The 21,721-nt window shown below is 41.3% G+C and overlaps 1 protein-coding gene across 6 annotated transcripts in view; it reads right to left on the bottom strand.

Annotated features, from left to right (window-relative positions):
* Positions 1–5,830, bottom strand: part of AHI1 (Abelson helper integration site 1) — a 183,021-nt gene extending 177,191 nt beyond the window's left edge. For 5 of the 6 annotated variants that reach the window (XM_075063970.1, XM_075063972.1, XM_075063974.1 and 2 more), the window contains exons 1-3: positions 5,650–5,742; positions 1,722–1,804; positions 1,145–1,227 (exon numbers count right to left, since the gene is read on the bottom strand). The gene's annotated coding sequence lies outside the window, so the exon portion shown is untranslated. Of the gene's footprint in view, positions 1–1,144; positions 1,228–1,721; positions 1,805–5,649 lie in introns of all 6 variants that reach the window. The other variant, XM_075063973.1, reaches the window with a different exon arrangement.
* Positions 5,831–21,721: the final 15,891 nt, after the last annotated feature.

A 21,721-nucleotide genomic window follows, 5' to 3' on the forward strand; every position in this document is an offset into this window, starting at 1 on the left:
TNATAGCGGTCGGTAGGTTTTCGATATAGGGTGGTGTTAATGTGACCATCACTTATTTGCACTGTAGTGTCTAGAAAGTGGACCTCCCGTGTAGATTGGACCAGGCTGAGGTTGATGGTGGGGTGGAAGTTGTTGAAATCGTGGTGGAATTTTTCTAGAGTCTCCTTCCTATGGGTCCAGATGATGAAGATGTCATCATTGTAGCGTAGGTAGAGAAGAAAGCTCACGCTCCAAAACATCTGTTAGTTTATAAGGTGCCACAGGATTCTCTGCTGCTTTTAAAGTAGAAGTGTGTCTCTATTGTTAAATGCTACACTACAGGAACTGAAGAATTCCTCATCCAATATGAACCACAGAGGAATTTAGGTAGGTGGACCTTATTACACAATTTAGAATTTTATCAGACTAGCTCCCTTACCCTCTTGCAAAAAGTGAAATGAAATTTTTAGTGATCACAAACGATCATGACTTCAGATTTTGTTTGCTTACATCTCACCAGAAATACAGCATCTGCACAGAAAAATGCTTCTCAACACTGAACTTGGACACCGATTGGGCAAGCTGCTGAATCTCCAGCACCATTTTGAGGCACACCATGTTTTCTATGGAGGTTTCCCATCCAAGGATTCACAGGTGTAACTGCTTAGCTTGAGATTTCACAAGACTGCAACCCAGAAATACATGATAAAATAGCACAAAAATACAAACTGTTCCTATTCATCACCATGTATTATTTATGTAAAACCAAAAAGTGTGTTAGGTTTTCATTCATTTGCCTCAATGGGGTACTTTAGTCAAGAGACTGATTAACTAGGCATCATTTCCGAAGCCTTATTAATACAATGTAAATGTTAACTTGGCAACACCAGTTAACATAATTCTCCATGTCAAAGAAAGCATAGTCTCAAATATAGTAAAATATCTTAAATGAATCAAACTGTACCACAGAATCTCTATAGATAGAAATTTTAAAATTTTATGCTTGAATAACAAAGAGTATAGCAGCAGACACATACTGTCTACAGCTGACAAGGATGGTGACGGTGACTGTGCAATGCTCAGAGAGATTTGAGAGGCTACAAAATTGAATACGCAATAATAATGGAGATTTTCAGTTATCCCCATATTGTCTGGGAAATGTCACCTCAGGAGCGGATGCAGAATGACTACTTCTTGGAACAGCTAGTCCTGGAACCCAAAAGGGGAGAGGCAATTCTTGATTTAGTCCTAAATGGAAACACAAGCACATCCAAGAGATGAATATAGCTGTACCACTCAATAACAGGGACCATAATGTAATTAAATTTAACATCCTTGTATAAGGAAAAATACCAAAGAAACACACCACAATAGCATTTAACTCCAAAAGAGGAAACTAGACAAAAATGAGAAAGCTTTTTGGGGCAGAGACTGTCTTTTTGTTCTATATTCGTACAGTGCCTAGCAAATGGGGTCCAGGTTCTCTAGGTGCTATGATAATACACATTAATAAACAAAAAAACATTAATAATAATATGGACAAATGTAGTCATACATTTAGGAACAAAGAATGTAGTCCTACTTACAGGATGGGGGACTCTATCCTAGGAAACAGTGATTTTGAAAAAAACTTGGGGTTCATGGTGGAGAATCCCCTGAACATGAGCCAATGCTATTGCCAAAAGGGCTAAATCAATCCTTGGATGTAGAACAGGGAAATATCAGTATCAAGATTACATTACCTTTTCATTTGGCACTAGTACAGACCATCATTAGAATACTGTGTCCAGTTCTGATGTCCACAATTCAAGAAGAATGCAGATAACTGGAAAGAGTTCAGAGAAGAGCCATGAGAATGATTAAAGGATTGGAAAACATGCCTTATAGTGAGAGACTCAAGGAGCTCAATCTATTAAATGGCAAAACACTTTGTTAAAGCAGAGTTAAGAAATCTGGTATCTCCCAGAACATTAAGTTCAGCAAAACTCAAACTTCTGAAAGCCAGTAAGCACAGAGTTAAGGTAAATGCCTATGCAACCTTAATTCTACACCCACGGAGGTGACAACAGCACTGAGAATGATCTGCATGCACTCTTGCTGCATTCACTGTATTAGGTGTAGATTCATTGGAAGAGGAATAAGGTGGAGGAGCTTGGAAGAGCTGTGACTGTGATATTAGGAGACCTGGGGATTAGTTTGAGGAACATCACATAGCTGCGATTGCAATATGAGAAGATCTGGGTCTGAGTCCACTCCCCTGCATGTGTTTTATCAAACGAAAGAGGTGTATGTAAACCTTGAGTTTCCACTCTGCATCTTTTAAATGCAGAATTGTATAGGTTGTGTCAGTGGCAGGGCACTGATACTGTCAGTAGTAAGGCCAGATATGAGAGCCGTCTGTGGCTTTAATGATAGGTTGAGGAAAGTAGGTTAAGGTGGTATCTTACATGCAAGTGTGAAGAGGCTATGAAAAGAATATGAAGCAGTTTTTAAATATTACAAGTGTTATATTCTGTTGAGACAGCAGGCTGAGTGTTTGAGTGTACAGCAAATGCAGCTGTCCATTACAGTGAAAAGAAAGAGTAGGAGCATGTGTGTTATGGACATATTGGGGCATCGCTCAAACAGGGCAAAATTAAGGTTGCATGAGTTTACCTTAACACTGCCTTCCTGACTTTCAGAAGTCTTAAACTTTACTGAAATCAATGTTCTAAAAGGGCATGAACTAACACTGGGCAAATATAACTCTGTGCTAATGAAGTATTTTGCCATTTAATTTCCTAGTTTTTTTTAAACAGAAAGTGAAATGTTGCTGGTAGGAGTTAATGGTCATTTAGACGTTGTAGTTCTCACCTAGGTTTGCTGCTTATATGCTCCTGTGTGTAGGTAATAATTAGACTTGGCTCCATTTAATTTTTTTTTTTACATATATAATTTTGACCAAGTTTCAATGTTTATTTTAGGCATTTTTTCTGTTTTAATTAATTTAATTTCCTGTAACTGTGTAAACTGGGGGGAGGGGGAGGGTGTCAGACAGTAATTATTCAATGACAGTAGACATTGAAATTTCAACATCACGTCAAAATACACAAAGCAAATATCCTTAAATCAGACACTAATAATTTCTCAAGCAGCATTTCTCTCTCTGCGTATCTGTAAATTTCTATTATTCTAAGTGAATATATTTTTTCAATGGTTTGTGTGTGTGTACGGTGAAATTGACAATTACCAATAAAAATCTAATCCTTCCAAGCCTAATAATAATTAAAGACATAACACTTATATAGTACTTTTCATTGGTATATCTTAAAAAACTTTACATTATTATCCTCATTTTACAGGTGGGAAACTGAGGCACAGAAAGATGAAGTGATTTCCCCAAGATCATCCAGCAGGCCCAGTGGCAGAGTAAAGAACAGTTACAGTTCAGTAGTCTTTCCGCTAGACCATAAGGTCACTATGTAATTAGTCAGTGCTTCTTCTCCACTCCTACACATTTTGTTATAGAAGAATTAGCATAATGTTTGCAATGTGTAGTTGTTAATAGGGCCAGTGAGAGAAATCTCATACATGGTCTATGTCCCAAACCCGTCACAGTTATAGTTTTTGTCTTCACAGCATCCCCAAGCAATGTGTTCCAGAGGTTGACCACACACTGAGTGAAGAAGTACTTCCTTCTGTTTGTTTTAAACCTGCTGCCTATTAATTTCATTGGATGACCCACGGTTCTTGCATTATGTGAAGGGGTAAACAACACTTCCTTATTCACTTTCTCCATGTTATTCATGATTTTAAAGTCCTCTTTCATATCCCCACTTAGCACTGTAATCTCTTTTCCAAGCTGAAGCGTCCCAGTCATTTTAGTCTCTCCTCATATAGAAGTTGTTCCATACCCTTAATAATTTTTGTTGCCTTTCTCTGTACCTTTTCCATTTCTAATATATCTTTTTGAACATGGGGCAACCAGAACTGCATGCAGTATGGATTTATATAGTGACATTATAACATATATTTTCTTAGTAGCTATGTCTTTTGTAATGGTTCCTGCACACTGGCCAGATATTTTCTGTGATCTATCCACAATGACTCCAAGATCTGTTTCCTGAGTCATAACTAATTTAGACCACACGATTTTGGATATATAGTTAGGATTATGTTTTCTAATACGCATTACTGGCATTTATCAACATTAAACTTCATCTCCTATTTTCTTGCCCCGCCATCCAGTTTTGTAACTCTTCTATTTTGTCTAAGTTCAAAGTCTACTTTGAACTTAACTATCTTGAGCAATTTTGTATCATCTGCAAACTTCGCTACCTCATTATTTTCCCTTTTTTTTCAGATCTTTAATAAAGACATTGAACAGCACCAGTCTGGGTACAGATCTTTAGAGAACCCCACTACATACCTTCCTCCATTCTGAAAACTCACCATTTATTCCTATCCTTTGTTTCCTATCTTTTGACCAGTTATTGATCCATGAAAGGACCTTACCTCTTATCTGATGACCACTTACTTCGCTTAAGTGTTTTTGGTGAGGGACCGCCTCAAAGGCTTTCTGGAAATCCAAATACACTATAGCTACCAGATCACTCTTGTCCACATCTGTTGACCTCCCTCAAAGAATTCTAATAGACATGATTTTCCTTTATAAAAGCCATGCTGATTCTTTCCCCAACAAATCGTGTTCACCTGTGTGACTCATAATTTTGTTGTGTGTTATAGTTTCAACCAATTTCCCTAGTACTGAATTTCGGCTTACCAGCCTGTAACAGCCAGAATGGTCTCTGGAGCCTTTTTAAAAAACTGGCTCTGCAACACAACCTGCGTTGCCAGTCGCTCTCAGTTTTGTATACTCATCTCAACTTCACCACCAATATTTGGGGCCAGAACTGTTCTGGGCAGCATGGCCTCATGACAGCAAGGGGAGACATCTCTAATTTATTCTCCTCCAAAGAGGCAAGGCAGGTTCGCGTGGGGAAGAACAGGTAGGTCTGTGCTGGCAGGTTGAGTGGATTTCACTCCCTGTAGGGCAGGCAAACACCCCTCCTCGGAAACCTGTCTCGAGGGCTGGGAAAGCAGCAGGGCCCAGGTAAAGCAGGTGGGTTGGAAATGGCCTATAGCATAGCAGTTCCCCTTGCCTTCCCTGCCACAGCCGCTCTACCCGCACTACTCCTGGGAGAATTTGGCATCACTATGTGTGAGCATAATTAATATGCCATGCATAATTTTTCCCCTAACTCCTTCCCTAGGCCTGCACCCCAAGCCCCCTCCCAAGCTTCAACCCCTTGCCCCAGGCTCAGCCCAGAGCCCCCTCCCACATCCCAAACTCCTCATCCCAGAGCCCACACCTCCCCCCCCCAACCCCGGGCTGCAGCACAGTGAGAGTGGGGCAGAGCGAGAGAAGGAGGAAGGGGGCAGGGGCGGGGCCTCAGGGCAGGGGGCAGGGCAAGGGCGTTGGGTTTTGTGTGATTAGAAAGTTGGGGACTAGACCAGCCGCGTAAGGCCAGTGCCACCAGCAGCCAGGGACCCACTGTGCAGTTCCCGGGGCACAGGGAACGGGGAGGGGAGAGGCGGTCAGGCAGAGATACAGCCCCCCAGCTCTTACTCCCTGCCAGTCCCGGTGCCTCAGCAAACAGCAGCGCGCGCGAGGCAGGGGCTCTCACTCACTTTGACCGGGTCTCCAGCATCCCTCGAGCTAGGGCCGCGGCTGCCCCTTCTCCCCCCCGCCACTTGGTTTCTTCCTCATCCCCCGTCGCAGTCTCTTACGCTAATTTTGCCGAAAACAAACAACAGCTGCCAAGGAAACAACGCTCCGCAGAATGCGCATGCGCCTAACGCGCGGAGAACAGCTCCTCCCACCTCAACGGCAACGAAAACACATGCGCCACTACTTAGGCCCGAAGATGAAACACGCGTGCGCTCCTTAGAACTCAGAAAGGCCGTTGGGGGAGGAAAGGCGCATGCGCCAGAGAGTGAGCCAGTGCACGCCACGCGGGGAAATGAGGCCAAGAAGCGATGCACATGCGCGGTGCTTGACGTTGGGGTTTATGATGCCTGCCGCCCAGGGGCCGCAGTGTTCAGGGCGGCGGTTGTTGGACGATGCAAGCGGTCTCTTCTGCTCTGGTTTAATACCCCCGGGGCCGACCCCTGGCGGCGTTGGCGATTGGCCGCGGCAGGGGTCCGCTCGGGGCATTGTGGGGCTGCCCCAAAGAGCAGGGCTCCGGACTGGAGAAGGAGAACCTTGCACTCCCGGTCCCTCAAGTGACCCTTCTGGGCAGCTGAGCGGCGCGCTGGGCACAGGGTAGGGCAGTGCACCCCCCTGCCCCAGCTAGGGTGGGGCCTAACCCTGTGAGGGGGAGGGGGAAAGGTGGATGACGTAGGAAGCAATAAAATGAATACTATTGTATTATGTTAAACGCTCCCTCGACCTCAACGTCTCACTGTTAAAGCAGGGACAATATTTTGCAAAACGGGGATGTCACTGTATTTCCACAAGGTAGACTGTTGTTATTTGGGAAGTCCCAAATTGGTGTCTGTTGTTTCCCTTGTAATAGGTGATGGCCCAGTAAAATTCAGTTCAAAAGCATGAAACTGGAAGTCAAGCAAACCAAAAGAAAAACATTTGCCAAAAAACTGCAGAGAACAGAAGGTTTTTTCACTATTAAGTCACTGGTTGATGGGAAGAAAGTTAAAATTTTTACAAGCTCTGTGTTTGTGTTAACTATGAAAATTAACTTGTCAAAAGAAAGTCTCTGAATGAAAGAAATCATGGTCCCCACTGAAGTCTGGGGTAATTTTGCTATTAACTTCAATGAGGAGACAATTTCAGTCTGCCTCAGTTATAAATAGCACAGACTCACATATGTCAGTAAATGCCAGAGTTTTTCGGTGTACCTACACTTGTAATCTGAAAACTCCATTGCCAGGCGATTACATTGAGAATCAGTATGACATTTGTTCTAATAGGGAATAAATCCTTTTTGGAGTCATAGCCCAAAAAAATCAGCACAATAAATGTCATTTCTCATTTGTGGAAGTCTTCTAGGAAGGTCAAGATTTCCAATACTAGAAGCCCAAATTCATCCCTGCTGTAATTCCACTGAAGTCAATAAAGTTACATCAGGGATGAATACAATCAAATATTTCCAAAAGCCTGGTTAAATGAAATCACACATGCTTTCAATTCCAAAGTCAGTTTTCAACTAACTCCATGCCATTTGTATCACTTCAGAGATGCCACTAAAACTTGTATTCCTGGATGACAGTGTCACTGTTCTCAAGGATACAGCTAAAATTCAGTTCCAGGAACACAGAGTGAAACCTATAGCCAAGTACATATGGAAAAAGCCTTTATATACATATTTTACAAGACATTTGTAAAAATTGGCAGTGTTGAGTAAATCAATTGTATGAAGAATCCCATCTCCCCCTTTCCTGCTTCCTTTCCCCAATCTAGGCTCATTTAAGCAGGCAGAAGAATTAGGGTTCTAGTTTGAAATTAAGTCACTAACTTGCAGATGACAGAAAATGGGGCAGTGGTAAATAATGAAGAGGACAGGTCACTGATAGAGCTATCTGGATTGCTTGCTAAAATGCATATTGGAGGGTTCTCAAACTGAGGGTCGGGACCCTTCAGGGGGTTGTGAGGTTATTACATAGGGGATCACAAGCTGTCAGACTCTACCCCAAACCTCGCTTTGCCTCCAGCATTTATAATGGTGTTAAATATATACAAAAGTATTTTTAACGTATAAGGTGGGGTCGCACTCAGAGGCTTGCTATGTGAAAGGGGTCACCAGTTCAAAAGTCTGAAAACCCCTGGCATATTGTTCGTGTCCAGTTTAATATGGCTAAATGTAAATATCCAGGAACAATGAATGTAGTCTGTACTTATAGGATGGGGGACTACCCTGGAAAGTAGTGACACTGAAAAAGATTTAAGGGTCTGAATATGATCTCTCAATGTGACACTGTGGCCAAAAAAGCTAATGTGATCCTGTGATGAATAAACAAGGGTCTCTCAAGTAGGAGTAGAGAGGTTGTTTTACCCCTGTACTTGGCGCTAGTACAACTGCTGCTGGAATATTGTATCCAGTTCTGGTGTCCACAGTTCAAGAAATATGTTGGAGAGGGTTCAGAGAAGAGCCATGAGAATGATTAAAGGATTAGAAAACATGCCTTATAGTGATAGGCTCAAGGAGCTCAATCTATAGCTTAACAAAAAGAAGGTTAAGGAGTAACTTGATTCTAGTCTATGAGTTCCTATACAGCACTCAAAAGAACTACTCACATGAGTAGTAAGGATTGCATGATCAAGTCCATAAGATTTCTGAAAGCTTTGGTCCTACATTGTCAAAGTTATATGCAAACTATTAAAACACATTTTGTTAATCTTAGTACAATTATGACACTGCGACATTACCCAGAGTACAATCTGGACTGATGAACAGATTTGTTCCCTCAATTCTTCAGTCTGGGGTGCCTTTTACATTGCTTTATGGTGAGAGTTACCACTCCTGGTCTATTCACAAACAACCTCTAGCATGTTAATTACTCCCAGTTATAGTATAACTGCTATAGCCAGCCACTCTTGAATTACACTGCAGAGAAACACCAGCCAATTCCTAGTCCCAGAGTTTCCCCAGAAATGTAGGTCTTGTACTACCCAGCTCTCTTCTGAACAATATAAACTCATATAAAGTCTGCCATTTTATTAATAGAAAATGATATGCAAAAATCCTATTATCCCAAATGGAGGTTTCCCCGGACACTTCAGTCCAAACACACTGGTTTAGGTAAATCACTGAAACAAGTTTATTAACTACAGAAAGATAGATGTAAAGCGATTTCCAGTAATGAGGCATAAAAGTCAAATTTGTAACAGAATTACATAATAGGTTATTTTACCCTGATGATAATTTCTTCTTCTTCATAATATATTATATTATGTTATAATAAATTATTATTATAAAATATAAAGTGGGTAGGTTTACAAGGCCCAACCAGTGTGATTTATATGATAACAGCCACAGTGGAATTTGTTAGTGACATTGGCCTTTTGAAGTAATACACCAAGGGGGGAAAATATAAGAAAAAATGTTTTAGCTTTTCCCGTACTATGTTATACAGTTGTAATTTTAAAATGAATGTATAAGATCAATGAAAGCCTTTAAAAGCCTAAGATTATCACAAAATTATGGTAAATTTAGGGCTCAATCTTGCGAGATGCTGAGCACCCTCCTGTCATAAACAGATAGCTAAGGGTTAATGTTTCTTTTAGCTGTAAAGGGTTAACAAAGGGAACCAAACACCTGACCAGAGGACCAATCAGGAAACCAGATTTTTAAAAGCTCAGGGAGGGAATGTTTGGGTGTGTGTCCCTTTGTGTGTGTCTTTTGTCTGTCTCTCAGCTATGAGAGGGATCTTTCTATCTTCAAGCTTCTAATCTTCAGTTTCCAAGTTGTGAGTACAAAGGTAGAAAAACAATAGGCTTTTATTGTTTTTTTGTATTTACATGTGTGTAGTTGCTGGAATGTTTAAATTGTATTTCTTTTTGAATAAGGCTGTTTATTCATATTTTTCTTTTAAGCAATTGACCCTGTATATTGTTATCTTGATACAGAGACCATTTTTATGTCTTTTCTTTCTTTTTATATAAAGCTTTTCTTTTTAAAACCTGTTGGATTTTCTTTTCTAAGTGAGGCTCTAGGGGATAGAAATCCCTGTGCCAGGATTACGGTCTCTCTCAGGGAAAGACTGGGAGGGGGAAAAAGAAGGAGGGGGGAAGGTAAATTGCCCTCTCTGTTTTGTAATTCAAGGAGTTTAAGTACAGTAATCTTCCAGGATAACCCACGGAGGGGAAGCCTGGGGAGGAAGTAAAGAGAAGACAAGGGGAGGGGGGTTATTTCCCTTTGTGGTAAGACTCAGGGCATCTGAGTCTTGGGGTCCCCCCAGGAAGGTTTTGGGGAGACCAGAGTGAGCCAAACACTGGAAATTTTTAGCTGGTGGCAGCGCTATCAGATCCAAGCTGGTAATTAAGCTTGGAGGTTTCATGCAGGCACACACATTTTGGACTCTAAGGTTCAGAATTAGGAATTATGCTTATGATACCTCCACTTCTTGTACTGTGCTCTGCAGGGTCAGGTTTCTAATGCTATGAAAGGAGCAGTCCTTGTCTCTGGCAGTCTTGTAAACTGAAGTCTCTTAAAGAAGAACAAGTACAACACAGTAATTAGCAGTGCAAGCTTACATACACCTTCCTACCCAAGTGCTTCAATGTCTAGGAGTGAAAAGGTAGGTTAGTTTCCATACCAGTTCAATCTTTGTGGAAATGCTAATGTTAATGATTGCAATTCAGGAAGGCACTTAAGCACTTTCCTGAGTAGGGTTGAAATTAAGTACATGCTTATGCATGCATAACTTTAAGCACATGCTTAAAACACATTGACTTCTATTGGACTTACGCATAAATTTAAGTACATGTGTCATAAATATAAAGGGAAGGGTAACAACCTTTATGTATACAGTAACATAAAATCCCTCCTGGCCAGAGGTAAAGAATCACTTACCTGTAAGGAGTTAATCAGTTCAATTAACCTAGTTGGCACCTGACCAGAAGGACCAATGTGGAAAGAAAATACTTTCACATCTGGGGCAGAGAAGGTTTTGTTGGTGGTCTTTTTGTTGGTTCCCTTTCGGGACAAAGAGAGAGACCAAGCAGGTAAACCAACTCTAACAAGAGCCTGAAATGATACTTCTAAAATTACATAAATTGTAAGTAATGGCAAGGAAATGCATTAGATTATCTTTTGTTTTAGCTTATGAATTTTCCCTATGCTAAGAGGTAATTTTATTCCTGTTTTATAACTGGTAATCAAAGTCAGAGGGGAATCCTCTGTGTTTTAAATCTTCTTATTTACCGTGTAAAGTTATCTTCCATCCTGTTTTTGCAGGTGTGATTCTTACTTTTTTTAAAAAAAAATAAAATTCTTCTTTTAAGAACCTGATTGGTTTTTAGTGTCCTAAAAATACAAGGATCTGGTCTGTGCTCACCTTATTAACCTATTTGGTTGGTATATTATTCTCAAGCCTCCCCCCGGGAAAGGGGATGAAGAGGTTTGGGGGGATTTTTTGGGGGGATAGGGCTCCAAGTGGCCCCTCCCTGAATATTTGTTTAAATCACTTGGAGGTGGCAGCAATACCGTCCAAGGACAAAGAAAGGAAATTGTGCCTTGGGGAAGTTTTTAACCTAAGCTGGTGAAATATAAGCTTGGAGGGGGGTTTCATGTGGGTCCCCAGATTTGTACCCCAGAGTTCAGAGTGGGGAGGGAACCCTGACAACATGCTTATGTGCTTCCTGAATAAGGGCAAGTATCATTTATCATGGTAGAGTTGTTTTTGTTTTCGTCTTCTTAATGTGGACACCTTTTCTCCAGGAGCTAACATTCCTAAGATCCAGAAGCCCTTCAAAATTTGCTATGGTGTTTCACTTCACCAAAGTCATATAAGCTACCTTTGAAATCACAGTTTCTTGTATTGAAAACTTCAGAAACAAACATCTGGAAAGACGAGTCCATTTGAAAGCCTTTTTTAGAGTCTATCCAATTTTATCCAATTTCTGGCTTTCAAGTGCTTTAAGAAGTTCAGGCCATGGCTTTTTTAAGGTATCAGTTGTGGAGACGGACTGAAGCTGAAACCAGAAGTTAGCAAACCACTGAGATCTAGTATTTTTAGGGATTTTAATTCTTCTAGAATTTTAATTGGTAATTCTATTATTCATTTTAAATGGACTTCATTTAAATGAATTTAGTCTCTAAGGTGCCACAAGGACTCCCCGTTGTTGTTGCTGATACAGACTAACATGGCTACCACTCTGAAACCTGTTTAAATTGACTGTAATTAAATAAAAAAAAGTTGTGAAAAATCCCTTATATCAGTTTGTATTCCAGTACATTAGCTACATTGGCAGTGTATGGCATGACATAATATATACAGTTTAAACATAAGGAATTAGTTAAATCTATTTGTTTAATTGCCAGAGAATTGGGAGTCAGGCGTCGTGCGTTCAGGTCCTGCCTGAGTCTGACAGTCTTACTGGGTGAAATCCTGGCCCTGATGAACTCAATGGAAAGACTTCCATTGACTTCAGTACGGTCAGGATTTCATCCACTGTGTCTCCTGGGGCATGTATTGTAACCTCTGTGCCTCACTGTCCTCATCAGTAAAATAGGACTAATGTGCATTAGCTCAGGAGGCTATTGTGATACTAAATTAATTAATATATGTAAAGCAGTTTGATGTTTCAGATGGAAAGTTTTAAGTGGCAAGTACAATTATCCACCTCAACACTGGGTGGCAGTATAGCAACACGTCTCATCTAATTTCTTAACTATTACCATAACACTGGCACTTAAATTTTCGGACAGTCGGTATAAAATTACTGTGTTTGATCTTTTTAGCATATTACTATTTCACTTATACAATTAACATATCATACTGCCAATGTGGATACATTTTAATTATTTCCATCTTACACTGCTTACGATTTTAAGGGAGACAAAAAACCTTCTTCATAATTCGTCTCCCTATTGTAATTAACTGTAATTAACATTTCCTTTCCAGATTACTTTCCACTGAACAGTCTTTCCTTAGAAAATCCTAGAAAAGATATTCTTTTATTCTATTTGTTTTTGTTTTTTTAATCTTGCCAGACCTCTTCATTTTGTTTAATCCTCTCGTACTTGGGATGAATTTGGAGTTGTTAGTTCTTAAGGAGATTTTTCTTTTTTTCAAAACAGATATTCTTTACTGTAGTCATCTAGACCTTCAGTCCTATCTGTTAATCGCATGTTGGCTATTGCACTGGAATATTTTATTCTTTGGTATTTCAGTAAGATGTGTTTTAAGTTGCCATCTGCATCAGAATGACTATATGCCCAAACAGGGGTCCCAGTATTTAACTTTGAAAGCCTTTTCACATTTCTATTGTAATGCAGTCCTGTCTTTGTTGGATTCTTACTAATTTTTGGTGAAGTCTGATTAGAGCTTCACAAAAAAATTGAATGATGACACTTAACACTGTGAATTTACTTGGTTTCATTATGATCGCTGTGCTTGGCCTATATTTCCTGGAAGGTATGCTTTATTGTCCATGATTTATGGTTTCACACTGAAACCATTAAAAATTCTATGATTTGATACTGACAAGGGAGTAATGAACTTGTGGACCTAGCCTGTTAACGGTTGTTCCACCTGGGATAATCTGAGTCCTACTGACCTTTTTGCAGGTATCTCATGAACTCCATCTGGATACAACAAGGGGAGAATAGTCACTACTACTACTAGCACTCCCAGCTATCTTCGAGACACCACTGACTTCCTGAGGAAGCAATCTTCCAGAAAACACCAGATCTTTAGTGATCTTCCAGAAAACACCATCCTAGCCCCTATGGATGTAGAAGCTCTCTACACCAACATTCAACGCAAAGATGGACTACAAGCCATCAGGAGCAGTGTCCCTGATAACGTCACAGCAAACCTGGTGGCTGAACTTTGTGACTTTGTCCTCACCCACAACTATTTCAGATTTAGGGACAATTTATACCTTCAAGTCAGCGGGACTGCTATGGGTGCACGCGTGGCCCCACAGTATGCCAACATTTTTATGTCTGACTTAGAACAACACTTCCTCAGTTCTCATCCCCTAACAACCCAATTCTACTTGCGTTACACTAATGACATCTTCATCGTCTGCACCCATGGGTAGGAGGCTCTTGAGGAATTCCGCAAGGATTTCAACAATTTCCATCCCACCATCAATCTCAGCCTGGAACAGTCCACACAAGAGATCCACTTCCTAGACACTACAGTGCAAATAAGTGATGGTCACATTAAACACCACCCTATACTGGAAACCTGCTGACCACTATACTTACCTACACGCCTCCAGCTTTCATCCGGACCACATCACATGATCTGTTGTCTACAGCCAAGCTCTAAGATACAATCACATTTGCTCCAATCCCTCAGACAGAGACAAACACCTACAGGATCTCTATCAAGCATTCTTAAAACTACAGTACCCACCTGGGGAAGTGAAGAAACAGATTGACAGAGCCAGAAGGGTACCCAGAAGTTACTACAGGACAGGCCCAACAAAGAAAGTAACAGAATGCCACTAGCCGTCACCTACAGCCACCAACTAAACCCTCTCCAATGCATCATCAAGGATCTACAATCTATCCTGAAGGATGATCCCTCACTCTCACAAGACCTTGGGAAACAAGCCAGTCCTCGCTTACAGACAACCCCTCATTCTGAAGCAAATATTCACCAGCAACTACACACCACACAGCAAAAATACTAACACAGGAACCAATTCTTCAACAAAAAAAATTCAAAAACAGACTCCAATGAGAAACTGCAGAAACTGGAATTAATTTGCAAACTGGACACCATCAAATTAGGCCTGAATAAAGACTGGGAGTGGATGGGTCACTACAAAAACTAATCCCGCCCCCCTGCTGATACTCACACCTTCTTGTTAACTGTTTGAAATGGGCCACCTTGATTACATTTGCCTCATTAGCACTAGAAAAGTGATTTCCACCCCTTCGTGTCAACTGTTGAGAATACCTCACTTCCACCTTAATTGAATTGGCTCATTAGCACTGACCTCCCCACACTTGGTAAGGCAACTCCTTTCTTTTCATATGCTGTCTATTTATACCTCTCTACTGTATTTTCTACTCCATGCATCTGATGAAGTGGGTTTTAGCCCACGAAAGCTTGTGCCCAAATACATTTGTTAGTCCCTAAAGTGCCACAAGGACGCCACTGTTTTTGCTGATACAGACTAACACGGCTACCACTCTGAAACCTTTATAGACAGTAATCTGGGTTTGAACAGGTCTGAGGTAGGAAGCACCAAGTTTGGAGAGAAGGCTTGGGCTGGAGATTATTGGTTTTTTATATTAACTTATTAGTACAGCCAGACTCCCCAAAAGCCAGGGTAAGTTTTGGCTGGGTTTCATGGTGTTTTGAAGGAGCCTGGGAAACCAGGTGAAACTCAGCAACTTGAACCAAGTTTCACTTTGAAATGTTGAGTTCATTTAAATCTGAAACTCAGCGTGAACAATGAACTCCAAACATCATGTGGCCAGGCTGAACTGTGACTCCAGTGGTGCAACTTACTTTTACAGGATGTGGGATGAGCTAAACCTGTGCAGCAGAGAGCCTTTACTGGCATTGTCTACATTAGATGGGGTTTGTAGTGGCATCATACTCTGGTGTCTGGCTGCCAAATTTGAAAACCCCAGTTTAGCCAAGGTTTCATTTCACAAGTGATTTATTTAAAACAACTGATCTTGCTAAAGAAACAAGAGAATTGTGAGGATGTGTGTTCTGTGATTTTAGGCAGTGTAGTCTGGCACCAGTTCAAATGAAATCAAAATCTCAAAGTAAAACTTGGTGAAGACTGCATCCAACTTACCAGAGAACTTTTTTTTTTTTTTTTTTTTTTTTTAAAAAGAACCAGTTAGATGAAACAAAGACTCAGTGAATGTAGAACTAAATAAAACACATCTTTTTTTTAGGGAGGAATGTGCAGTGGAAAGCATTTTTGATAATGCTTATAGCCTTAACTCCCCCCCTCCTCCTCCATAACCAGTATACGTCCCCACTGTAGAGAAGATACACTCTCTTTCTCTCCTCCTCCTCCTCTTGCTTTATCATCTTGAGCAAAAAACTTGTACTCATGTGGTTGGAAACATACTTATCTAAAACTGCTCACTTTTCATTCTTTTTCAGAAGCTTTCCATCTTCCCATCCCCTTCTCCTCTATGTACAGCTTCAAGGCTCTATCCTTGGCAGGCTTCCTCGTATATCCTGGCCGTCCGTAACATCTTTGTCACTAGTATCTATAGTGTACATCATTTGTGTGCAGATATTGCTCAATTCCATAACGCTCTAGCATTTTCTATCACCCACTCATATCTGCCTTGACTGTCATCTCCTGAATGCAACCATAATTTCTTATTATTTAATCCTTCATAGAATTAAATCCTTCATGACAAAAAAGAAAAATCTTCTCTTTTCCATTCTCTGATTTCACTGTTCCCTATGCTAACTCAGACTGCTTCTAAAGCCAGAAATCTGGAAGCATCCTTGAGCCTCCCACCTCTCTTTATCGTCTACATTCCATTTGTCTGTAAAACTCTCTCTAACCTCTTTTGGAAGACTGCCTAAATTTGTCCTTGCCCCTTCTGAAATTCTTGGCCTTGCCATAACACTTTCCTTCTTGACTAACACATCTCCTTTTTTATGGTTTTCCTAAATCTCCACTTTGTAAACATCAGAGAATCTAATAAGAGCAAGAGACTAGTGAGTGAAGTGAGAATAGTGTTGGATGTCTCACTGCAGGAAGTCGAAATCTTATTACCATTGTCCTCTGTCACTGTTTCTATTTCAATACAAAGCAGGAGGGGAAACCAACCAAACAAACAAAAACAGTGTGGGACAAAGACACAGCAACCAAACCACAAAGACAAAAGTATAGGATGAAAAAACATTGTGACCAAAACCCTATATATGCAAAAACAATGCAAGTGGAAAACTTAGTTTGCAAAAGCATCACCAACCATAGTATTGCAAAAGAGAAAATAGCAACATTCACTGACTTATTACTGAGTTAATTTATTATGTTGTTTTACTAGTTTATCTACTAGATGTTTCTATTGGCAATGTTTTTGCAAAGTCTGTATGATTTTTATATGCTTTGTGTCTTTGCTACATTTTGGTTCCTATACACTTTTTTTTTTTTTTTGGCAATTTTTTTTTTCTCCTTGCTTTCCACTTAGTTCTGGTGACCCAAGAACTCCTTAATGCCAACTGGCAAGGGGGTTACAGAAATTTCCTTATTTTATGCACATTCTGGTTCAAAGAATGTCATGTGAGGTCTTAAATAAAAGCTGGAGTCACACTGGTCATTAATGTTGTTGTGAAATGTATGTGCAGATACTATGTAAGGAGTTTTGTATATACACTGAAAATACATTCTCAGAGTCTATATCAAGGTCTGAGTCCCCAGCAGAGTTGACAAAACAGGTTTTCTGTGAGACAAATGTTTGTTCACCTATCTCTTGATCAAGATGTAAATTAAGCATTATAAGCTTACACAGTGGATGTTCTTTTGCATACAAAGTCAACAAAGAAGTGAAGTCAGCAGGAAAGCAGCACACAGGAAAAACAGCCACGGGTGGTTATCCTGTCTCTGAGTAAAGACAATGAATTTTGGGGGTATAAGTAGAAGGCAAAGAAGACACTCCCTCATCCTGCACATGGAAAATAAAGAGGTCATGTGTTTACATACATGAAAACTGCATCTCAGCCAACATTGGTTGAAAAGCTGGAAAAGGTTTCGGATGAGCAACTTCTTTAAACTGGAGGGTAATCTAATGTTTAGTCCAGGGATTGGCAACCTTTAGCATGCAGCTCGCCAGGGTACGCACCCTGGCAGGCCAGGCCAGTTTGTTTACCTGCTGCATCTGCAGGTTCAGATGATCACGGCACCCACTGGCCGCGGTTTGCCACTCCAGCCAATGGGGGCTGTGAGAAGCCGCGGTCAGCACATCTCTCGGCCCATACCACTTCCCACACCCCACATTGGCCTGGGACAGCAAACTGCGGCAAGCAGGAGCTGTGATTGGCTGAACCTGCTGTGGTAATAGCCTCCTGTCCCAGATCTGGACTTTAGCATCCAAGACCTGGGTGCTTACCTGAAACTCCCCCAAGCTCACTACCAGCTTGGATATTCTCGCTGCCACCAGATCAGGAATTGATGGGGCCTGATCCCCCCTTTCCTCTCTCTGGTGTCCCCAACCCTCCCTTGGGGGGACACCCAGATTCCAAATGCCTTGGATGCTAAAAGCAGGGGAGAAAATTCCTTCCCCCCCCTCCTTCCCAGGCTTGCCAAGAAACCGGTTTCTCTGCTTCCCAAGAGATAAGCGTTCTCTACCCTCAGGACAATTGAGATGCAAAATACCAACAGCTTGGCTTTGCCTTTCCCCGTGCCTGCCTTCCCGTGAGGGAGACAGATACCTGATACAGAGGTGATTCTTTTTCTCTTTCCCCGTAGCCTGCTCTTTCCCTGAAAGCAATAGGAAAATAGCCCACAGCCTGGCTTTTCCCTTCCCTTTGCCTCCCTAGGAAAAGAAACTTCCACACGTTTTAAAAGAAAAGTTTATAAAAAAAAAGAAAGAAAATATAAAACAATAATCTTGCATTAAGAAACTCAATACAGGCTCTTGCTTATAAGAAAATATGAAGAAACAGTCTGATTTAAAAGATAGCCCGATTAAACCAGTCCAACCAATCCACATACATGTAAATACAACCCAAAGCTCCTCATAGCCGAATTGCTTGGGGTTCCTTTGTACTCACAGATGTGTAGGAGACACTTGGAGATAAGATGCAGTTAGGAGGAAGCTTGTTAACTCACAGCCGAGAAAACAACAAAAGACACAGCCATCCACATCTATTCGTACAACACAAAGCTCCTCATAGCCGAATTGCTTTGGGGTTCCTTTGTACTCACAGACTTTTGGTATAATATTTGAAATAAGAAGGAGTTAGGAGGAAACCTTGTTTACTCACAGCCGAGAAAACAAAAAAGACCCCGAGTATACAAATTCCCGCCCCTGACTTTAAACAATCCAGTTCTCTGATTGGTCCTCTGGTCAGGTGTTTGGTTACCCTTTCCAGGTAAAAGAAACTTAACCCTTACCTTACCTATCTACTTATGACACCTGCAGACACAGCAGGTAAACAAACCGTCCCGACCCGCCAGGGTGCTTACCCTGGCAACCCATGTGCCAAAGGTTGACGATCCCTGGTTTAGTCTATAAAAATGTTAGATATAAAACTAAATCATAACATTTGTTCCAGTATCCTTCCTCACTATCACTTGAACCTTAAATCTTTGATGATAAACTTATTCTTTTTTTTCACTATAAATATAGTGAAGAGTTGTGATATTAAGGAAGGTTCTGGTCCTGAGTTGAATCTTGCAAGCTGATAAGTTCTCTGGTCCTTTTTGGACAGCTGTCTGGGTATTTCTTTGAGTAGCTAGTGATATGGGCTGGATATCACAGGAGAACTCTCCAAAGGGATTCAGGAAGTGGAGTGCAGCTATTGTTAACCTGCAAGACAAAGTAAGGGCTGGTTTAGCCCAGAGGAGAGTGCCTGAGTATCTAAAAGGCTGGTGGTGTTAGGGAGCTAATCCCAGCTAAGCACAAGCTAGACTTGCTCATGCTGAAGGCAAGAGATAACAAGGTGATTCACAGTCCTGGATACTCTGAGAACCATCACAGTTCTACATGGTTTCAATAGCTTTCTGTCCCTCTCCATCTCCCTCTCCAAATTGCCCTGTTGGTTTTAACTGTCTGTTCACTCTAGTCTTCCAGTCTTGGTCTCCTGTCCTTCTCCCTCCTAGAACTTTCCACAGTTGGAGGAATTATTTTGTATTGCCCCTTTTCTGAGTCTCTTTTCCACTTCCTACTGAGTCACCTCCTCTGTATCTCTTTTAAAGCCTTTCTTTCCCTCTTTAGTCTACAGATGACTCTCTCTGTGGCACATATGTGTACTACAGTTTGGTTACTGTAAGTTGTACCAAATAAGCCATTTGCCAGTATGAGTTGGCAAACAACACTCATCTACAAGGTGACTCATCTTTGATATTCCAGTACACTGATACATAGAGTCCCTTTGGCCACCTCTCACTTTCCCCAATGTTTTTTAAGTCTGTATTCAGTTGCCAACTTGCTCTCACTTTCTCTTTTTCAGTCCATGTTGTCTTCCCTGCTAAATGATTTACTTGTGATTTTTTGGGTGATTCTAAAGAATATCTGAATCCTCACTCACATGTAACTCTTTGAAATTCCTGTTATAAATGATGGCTATGATATGACTTATTTTTCACTCTTCAGTGTACATTGTCATGAACGTTATCAGTGATTTTTACATGGCTTTTGCCATTTGCTTGTATTGCTTGAACTTAGCCCTCTGTGACATGGAAGAGCCTGATTAACATCTCCCAACCACTAATCAAGTGAGTTATAGAACAAAAAAGACTATTGCTATATATATATCACATCTGGCAGCCACTTCTACTGTTGTCTGAAATCATATTCTCCTTGTTATAACAAGACAAAATAATATTTGGGACCCAATTGTCCACTGCATTGCACCTTGTGTAGTCATTTACACCAGTGTAAAATGCTATTAGATCAGAACAGTAGCATTTGTACCCACTTTGCACAGGTGTAAATGACCATACAAGGTGCATTGTAGTGGAGAATCAAGTTTTTTATTTTTTGGATAAATTACATTATTCTAATGTTTCCTCAAATTATATCATGAAACAGTACTTCAGATTTTCTGTTTTCTTGGTTTTTCAGCATACAAAAGCATGCTTCCTCTGATAATCTTAGTCCAAGTTAAAATTGTTAACGTAAACTTCATACAGTAACAACAACAAACACTTAACTTTATCCTCCAAAATTGAGCTATATGCTGGTTGAATAGTGATCTTGTGTACAAGCATTGCTGATTTGGAAATTCCTTCCATAGCTTCCTACAACACATCATTATAGGCAGAGAAGAATGTAGATTGACTTCTGCTGCTCCACAGTCAATTGGGGGACGTCTGTTGATTTTTCTAAAATATTTACAAAGAGAACAAAAGTACTTGTGGCACCTTAAAGACTAACAAATTTATTTGAGCATAAGCTTTCATGGGCTACAGCCCACTTCATCAGAAATATCTAAAATTTCTTCTTTGAGTGTTTGCTCATATTGATTCCAATTAGGTGTGCGCGCGCCGCGTGCGTGCTCGTCGGAAGATTTTTACCCTAGCAACACTTGGTGGGTCGGCTGGGCGCCCCCTGGAGTGGCGCTGCTATGGCGCTGGATATATACCCCTGCAGACCCAATGGCCCTTCAGTTCCTTCTTATCGCCTGTGTCAATCTTTGGAACAACGGAGCACGGCTTAGCTGATCTCCACCTCCCTAGCTACTCGTAGTTCTTTCATTAATTCTCGTGTATATAGTTAGTTTTATTCATTCTTTGTTATAGTTAGTGTATATAGTTGAGAGGAGTTTGGGGATTAGCCCCTTCCCCGCACCTAGTACCGGGCCCCATGCCCGGTTCATCGTGCTTCAAACCGTGCTCGACCTGCCACAGGCCGATGCCAAAGGGAGATCCCCAGGACTCTTGCCTTAAGTGCCTCGGGGAATCCCACCTCTTGGGTAAGTGCCGGATCTGTAAGGCCTTTAAGCCCAAGAGAAAGAAGGAGTGGGACTTTCGTCTGAAACAGCTCCTGATGGAGGCAGCTCTTACTCCTCCTCCCTTGGCACTGAGTGCTGGACAGTCTGCATCAGGCAGAAGCATCTCTTCGGCACCGGATCAAGCCGGTACTGCTAAGGCCCCTTGGCACCGACCGTGACCGGCACTGTTGTCTGCTCGGCACCGTTCCCTCTCTCCCTGGATTAAGAAGCATAAGACTCCTGCGGTTTCCATGCCACCTGCACCGCAGTTGGAGCACCTGCCTAAGCCGGACTGCCCGGCACCGGCACCGACTCCTGCCGTGGCACCGACAGCTTTGGCACTGTCGATTCCAGTCCCACAAGGGCCATCGAGTCCGGTGCCTGAAAGCATCACACAGTGGCCTTGCCATTTATCCAT

Source organism: Chelonoidis abingdonii, chromosome 3 (genome assembly GCF_003597395.2).
Source record: "Chelonoidis abingdonii isolate Lonesome George chromosome 3, CheloAbing_2.0, whole genome shotgun sequence".
Taxonomy (NCBI): Eukaryota; Metazoa; Chordata; order Testudines; family Testudinidae; genus Chelonoidis; species Chelonoidis abingdonii.